The 6000-nt window shown below is 34.2% G+C and overlaps 1 long non-coding RNA gene across 1 annotated transcript in view; it reads left to right on the top strand.

Moving 5' to 3' along the window:
- LOC148133965 (uncharacterized) overlaps positions 1 to 4454 on the top strand; it is a 72231-nt gene extending 67777 nt beyond the window's left edge. The window contains exons 15-17 of the long non-coding RNA XR_015755990.1: positions 1447 to 1495; positions 2673 to 2738; positions 4400 to 4454. This is a non-coding gene — a long non-coding RNA (uncharacterized LOC148133965). The remainder of the gene's footprint in view (positions 1 to 1446; positions 1496 to 2672; positions 2739 to 4399) is intronic.
- Positions 4455 to 6000: the final 1546 nt, after the last annotated feature.

The raw sequence follows: 6000 nt of genomic DNA on the forward strand, positions 1-6000 counted from the left end.
CCCTCAGCCTTTCCTCATACGATCTTCCTACCATACCAGGCAACATCCTGGTAAACCTCCTCTGCACCAGTTCCACATCCTTCCTATGGTATGGCGACCAAAACTGCACACAATACTCCAGATGCGGCCGCACCAGAGTCTTATATAACTGCAACATGACCTCAAGGCTCCGGAACTCAATTTCTTACCAATAAAAGCCAGTGCACCATATGCCTGCTTCACCGCACATTTTACCTGGGATGGCAACTTTCAGAGATCTGTGTACATGGGAACCAAGATCCCTCTGCTCATCCACACTACCAAGTATCTGACCATTAGCCCAGTACCCCATCTTTTTTTTACTCTTACCAAAGTGAATCACCTCACACTTACCTACATTGAACTCTATTTGCCACATTTCTGCCCAGCTCTGCAACTTATCTATATCCCGCTGTAACCTGACACATCCTTCCTCACTGTCAACAACTCCACCGACGTTTGTGTCATCCGCAAACTAAAATTTTGCACATTAAAAACCTTTATCTGCTTATTCAGAGAAAATACTGAAAGGTGGCACTGTAAATTTAATTTATTTTGACTTTCTTTCATGAAAACAATAATGTGAATTGCTTCTCATTTTCTTCCTAGTTCTGATACACATGTCAACATATTTACGATATTAACTCTTTGTGAATAATGAAAGATTTTTCTTTGCAAGAACGACATGAAGATGTTCAACGTCCTCTAATTATTGTTGAGCAGAATACTCTTCATAATGGTCTTATTGTCTTAAACAGATGCTTTTAATGACCTTGATTTTATTTCTGACTGGTGTTTTTGTGACTGATGTGTTTTCAAACCATGTGCCACTCATTAGGATTTCTTTCAATTTGCTATAAGAAAAAAACTGCTTTGCATGTTGGTTTCTAATTATTTTTTACTCCCGAGTTATTTGTCGATGTGCAATAATCACAAAATTATGGAAGATCCCTGTATCTTATGTTCACCGCAATATCTACTATCACTATCTACTTATTACCTCTGACGTCTGACATGAATGTCCAAACATTGGTCATGAACAAAGAAAGTTGTAAATTAAAGCTACATCTCATTAAGCAAACCAATGGATGGAAACATGTAATTCTTGTAATCCTGCATTTTTGAACCAAAAACAATTCTGCTGAATAATGACTGAATGACTCATTTTTGTGAATCATAAAGCTAGCTATCATATTATATATCTCAGTTTACCGATCTTAATGATATCCAATCATCATCACAACAAAGTGCTTTTAGAATATTGATTTTTTTTTACATTACAACGTGATTTTCCAGTCACTGCCATGACAATAATTGCACAATTATTGGTGTTAGTCTTTCTAACAAATATAGTGCTATTCGCATTTTAATTGCATCAATTGTTTATTAGTACGAACACTACAGCATAAAAATCAATTTACTGTTCAGGTGAACGATCCCATAATGGAACCAATGACTTCCCATTCGATGCCTCATTGTAAGTATTTGATGATTGCTCATTTGAATGATCGCGGTAATCTCAGCCTGAAGCGTTCAGAGAACTGTAATTACTTTTCATTAGAATAATTCCTGGCCGTTTCTCCACATTGCTCAGTGAAATAATCAACTGAGATTTTTCAGTATTCTGAAATTAAATTATATAACTTTGACAATTCAATTATTGCTATTATCTAATCATTGCTCAATATAGTTCAGGGTATGACTACGAAATTATGGCTCATAAATTAAATAATGTAAAGATTTTGCAGTGGGCATTGTGAATATCAATTTTTATTTTAACCATGGAAACAGTTGAATTGATTTAATTATGTTTAACTTCAATGGTAACATATACTGTATTTATAAACACAATACAAGTTAATCATCTTTCATGGAACAAAATCATTTACATTTTATGACTGTTTGAAGTACAACAAAAGTAACTAACATCTTTATTGTTTCATGAAATAGTCACAGTACATTTTAAACTTTGGGAAGTTGAACATTTCTGAAAAGAAGGGAAGTTGTCTTCAGATGAATAGCCGTATTGAGTGACTAATTCATTTATTTTCCTAATCATTTATGTTGCAAATGCATATTAATTTTCTTTTTATTCTGTGACAAACAGCATTGGACATATGGAACTATTTAATTGATTGAGTTTCGTTCATCAGTGTACACTGATCAAATTATTAGGTTTTTTCTTATCATGAATAATCATGAAATTCATATTTAATTAAAGTCATTATTGCTTTGTTACATTATTACTGTAAATTACTAATTCCTTTTGTCAGTTCATTACACACAGGAAATACGCAATTAATTCCCATTCAAATAATTACAAGAAACATCTCATTAATTTTCATTTGAGTTGCCGCCCTTAAGCATGCGACTATACACCTGCCCTTTCCGGATGGTAACATTATAACGGGTCCTTGTGGAGCTCTGACACAGTCTCTTCGACAAGATCAGGAGGAATGATTTCAATTTCCACTTTCAGCGGAGATGTGTCAGATCAGCTCGGAAATTTCATTAGAAAATATCTGAGTATAGATTGAACTGCTTTTCAAAACATCATTAAATATTCTTCAATCCGTTCTGCATTTCAATCATCAACATATTTTCCATTTATTTTCTTCAGTGCACTAATAAAATGATCCATCTAATTTTGCTAGTTCTACATTCCTTGGAAAAATAGTTGACGATGTTGCAACCTTAAAGTTGGAAGAGTCTACAACATGGTAATAATGATTTGTTTTACTGTTTAAAGGAACCTGTTCAAACGTTTCAAGCACATAAATCCTTATTCTCCGGTATTATAAAGATGAAAATATTAAAAGTCGAAATTTCTCTTCAGCAAAATAACCAAATGCAACTTCATGTTATTCATTGGTCAGCTGATCACCTATATTTATAACTAAACATTGCAATTCATCTAAATACTGGTATGTGCTTTGATCAAATTTATTTTCTAATTATTACTTATTCATGAATTGTCAGGAATTTATTTTTATTTTCCATTCACCCATTCATATTGAATGTAAGATTGATATGCTGTGAAACTATTGGCGTGTTTTCATTTGAACATTTAATTTCTCTCTCTATCTCTCTCTCTCTCTCTCTCTCTCTCTCTCTCTCTCTCTATCTCTCACTTATCTCACTTCATCCATGATGGCTTCAATGTACTTTGCTAAACTTAAAAGATGTTGTTGACTTTTTTGTAGTATCTTTAGCACTCACTTATCAATTTAATCCAAAATCATATTATCATAGAATCCCTACAGTGTTGAAACAAACCATTTGACCCAACAGTCCACACTGACCATCGAAAGAGTAACCCACCCAGACACTCCCTTACTCTATTACTCGAAATTTCCCCTGACTAATTCACCTAACCTAGGTAAAAACAATGACTGCAGATTCTGGAAACCAGAGTTTAGCTTAGAATGGTGCTGGAAAAGCACAAAGATTCGGGCAGCATCCAAGGAGCAGTAAAATCTACGTTTCGGGCAAAAGCCCTACATCAGAAATACAGGCTGTATTCCTAATGAAGGGCTTTTGCCCGAAATATCGATTTCACTGCTCCTCGGATGCTGCCTGAACTGCTGTGTTTTTCCAGCACCACTCTAACAAAATCTAATGCACCTAACCTGAAACATCCATGCATCATGGGCAATTTAGCATGGCCAACTCACCTCAGCTGCACACTTGTATACTATCACAATGTTATTGAAATCAATGCTCACACAAAGCACAATATATAAAGCCACACAATGGTCTTCATGACCGTCTAATTACTGTTCAGGAAATAATCTGAGTAATTGTCTTATTGTTCCTGAGATTAATCACCACAGTAAGCATCTGGTCATCATTCCCTCCAAAAAGTAGAATGGGTGTCCTCTGAAATTTCTGTTCAGTAATTATCCATGATAATTATTGCTCAAAGCAGTGTTTATTCTTCGTTACGAGTGGCGAATGATTCTAACTGCCATTGGTCTTGATCTTATTATTACTGAGTGCAATAACCACAGGAACCATCTGGTTATTATTCTTGTCAATAAATACAAGAGCTATCCTCTTACTTTTCAGTTCAGTAATTATGCATGATACTTGTTGCTGAAAGTGATATTTATTCTTTTTGACAATTGGCCGAGGACACTGACAGCAAGACATGTTGATAGTCCTGACTTGTTCATGTTTTCAAACAGGATTTTAGGCCATGCATTTCAAAAAGAAGTAACTTGACTTCGTTCAAAATTAAATGTAAACATTTTCAGATATTTCCATTCAAAATGTTTATTTGCTTATTCAGATCAAATTTGAATCTTGCCTCTGTAAAGTGAATTTATTGTGCTTTCCATTCATGGAAATACTCATTAATTGGTCCTCATTTTCATCTTAGATCCGATGGAAATTTGAAATACTGATTACAGTGAAAATTGTATGAATTATACATGAGTGGTCTCTAAAAGAAAATCGCGAAAGGTGAGATAGAATTCTTGAACAGCCTGAATATTTGAATAAAGAAAACATTCCTTCCAAAAAAACAATGTTAAAAATCACGCAACACCAGGGTATAGTCCAACATGTTTATTTGGAAGCACTGGTTTTCTAAGCGGTGCTCCTTCAACCATCTGATGAACGAGCAGCGCTCTGAAAGCTCGTTCTTCAAAATAAACATGTTGGTTAATAACCTACTGGTGTTTGATTTTTAACTTTGTAAAGCCCAGTCCAACACTGGCGCCTCCAAACCATTCCAAAATTAAAACTCTTAAGTCTGTGGTTTAACAATTCAACAATCCTGCAACTAGATTATAATTCTCAGTTTATCTTTCTTCATAAATATTTGATCAATGTCAGTGTAAATTCTTGGAAAACATCAAATCGTTTTGTTTGTTAAAACAAAAACTTTAATTAAAAATTCATTGTTATCACAATATGTGAATGATATTTTAACTCTCCTGTGATGTGAAGAGACCCTTGGACAGAAATTGGATGTTCTAAATTCACCTACAGGCAGAGAAATCGGGTTAAATACAAAATCAATCAAACAGCACCTAGAATCAATCAGCTCCAGGATGAATCAGATTTTCTTACACCTTGACTTCCAGCCAGTGCCTGAGCATTATATACCTCTCTTGGAAATGTCAATAATGAAGGGTTTTATACATCCACATGACCACATGTGGATGTTTGTCAAACAATTATTAATCATTTTACAGATCATGGAAAATATCTCAAAGCTCTTGAAATAAATTAGTCACTGCACATAAAGCCACACGATGGTATTCAAGGCCAACTAATTACTGTTTAGTGCAAAACCTTTTGTCAGTATTGTATTGTTCTCAAGATGAGTAACCACAGCAAACATCACGCTTTCACACCAACCCAAATATATGCAAGAGATGCCTTCTTATAATTTACACACATCTTTCTCACACCATTAAATAGACTTCATTATTTACGACTAAGGATGCTGATAGTAACATGTTTTGAGATGAAGGAATTCCTAAATATAGGCGAGTTTTCTGATAGGTTCCCCCCAGTCATCATGATAAAAATGTAAATACGGCTCAATACATTGTAACAGATACCCATTAAACTTTTTCATATATTCACTCAGAGACAATGTTTAAAAATTTCCTCTATAAATGCTGTTGACTGTTTTTTGCTATGATACCCATGTTCGTTGTCGATTTATTTTCTTTATAATGCTGACACAAATGTCTGAATATTGATGACATGAAAAGTTGCATGGATTATATATTGTATTTCTACAGAAGAAAAGCTAAGATAGCAAGTACAGATTGCAGGAGTATCTGAGAATGTTGAATGATCAACAATGACTCCATATCATTATTTTCTAAAACATCATGCCAGCATTCTAATGTTCAGGTCACTGATACTAATTATTATGTAATCAATATCACAGCAAACCCGTTTCGAAATATTGAATCACTTAATGAATCAGTGTTCTAAAATAGATTACCAATTCATTGTTAG

Source organism: Chiloscyllium plagiosum, unplaced genomic scaffold, assembly GCF_037043375.1.
Source record: "Chiloscyllium plagiosum isolate Xiang-an unplaced genomic scaffold, Cpla_swu_hap1 HiC_scaffold_156, whole genome shotgun sequence".
NCBI classification, from domain to species: domain Eukaryota; kingdom Metazoa; phylum Chordata; class Chondrichthyes; order Orectolobiformes; family Hemiscylliidae; genus Chiloscyllium; species Chiloscyllium plagiosum.